At 55.5% G+C, this 1,374-nt stretch overlaps 1 protein-coding gene across 1 annotated transcript in view; it reads left to right on the forward strand.

The window, feature by feature from the left end:
* Rara (retinoic acid receptor alpha) overlaps window positions 1-1,374 on the forward strand; it is a 46,370-nt gene that overhangs the window by 7,925 nt on the left and 37,071 nt on the right. The window lies entirely within an intron of this gene.

The raw sequence follows: 1,374 nt of genomic DNA on the forward strand, positions 1-1,374 counted from the left end.
AAAAAAGAAAAAGAAAAAAAAAAGTACCTGAATCCATATGCTGGCAGGTGTGTCTGAAGACTGCCCATGTGGGAGGGAGGCAGTGTAACTCTGTGCATGCATGCACCTACCTGGTAGGATTTAGGTTAGGAGGAGCGTATGGAAACTAGAGGTGAACTGTGGTCCTAGGCCACCGTCTTAGCCAGGTTCCTCACTTGGCTGAAGGCTCCTGATGATGGTGGGGCCCCGGCTGGAAGGCTTGATCGGGGTACAGGAGGGGGTGCGTGGAAGGGAATGGGTTAAGTGTCGGCCTCCACATCTGGGAGCCATTGACGCATTCTTGCCTGCTGAGCGCATGTTTGTGGATGGATCTGGACGGGACAGATCGGGGCGGGGCGGGGCGGGAGAGAGGGGCTGGGCGGGTGGTTCGCACCGGCGGAAATCCAGACAGGAGCGGGAGACTGCTCTAGCCCAGCAGGCGGTAAGGGTCTGGGGAAGCGCTGCACCTCTCTGCCGAGTTTTCCCTTGCGCCCGACTTCTGGGCAGAGAGTGTCCCAAGGACCTGACCTGTGTACTACCACCTCCCAAGGCCGCCAGAGCAGAGCCAGAGAGACACAAGCAGATACTCCGGTTCTAGGCCTGGTTCAGACACCCGTGCAACCGTGAACAAAATCCCATGTGGGCCTCGGACCTCCTGTTCTTAGTCTGAAAATCCGGACACCGGATTAGACTGAGCGACTCTAGGGTGGAGGCCTGGGTGTGTGGCACTTCCCTTGCCAGTGGGATGTCCTGTGGGGGGCACTTGCCATTTCTCAGCCCGGGAACTCGGTGAGGGAGGCACTGCATAGAGGACCCACCCTCCTCCAGTGGTGCAGTGCTAGAGGTGGAAACGGAGGGGAGCTTGTGACAGTTGGGGATTGAGGTCTGCAGATGGAGTGTGATTCAGATCCTGTCCTCCTGGAACATGTATGAACTGCCCTCTGCCCTCAATGGGAGTCTTCTATAATGGATGGGACTCCAGGCCGTCCCGAGAGCTGGCTCGGGATGACCATACTTCTAGCTACTCGGAGGGAGTCAGTTGAGCTAAAAATTTCCTCTAATCCACTCAAGCCGGAGAGGTGTTTGGGAAAGAAGAAAGATGTTCGTATGGGGAAGACGGGTCTTCTCTTTGTACTTCGGTTTTGCAGATGAGAAATATTAAGGTTCAGAGGAGCGAAGTGTTTTGCTCAAGGTCAGATAGCTTTCAGTTTCAGCTGGCCGGGGAGGACTGTGATTAGGAGAGACAGAGACTTGACAGCTGGGACAGGAGTCTGTGCGTTCTCCATATTACACCACCTCCTTTCTTCCCAGGTTTAGTAGGTGTGTGTGATGTGTGTGTCCCTGTGAGTGTGGGCG

Source organism: Mastomys coucha, unplaced genomic scaffold, assembly GCF_008632895.1.
Source record: "Mastomys coucha isolate ucsf_1 unplaced genomic scaffold, UCSF_Mcou_1 pScaffold5, whole genome shotgun sequence".
Classification (NCBI taxonomy): domain Eukaryota; kingdom Metazoa; phylum Chordata; class Mammalia; order Rodentia; family Muridae; genus Mastomys; species Mastomys coucha.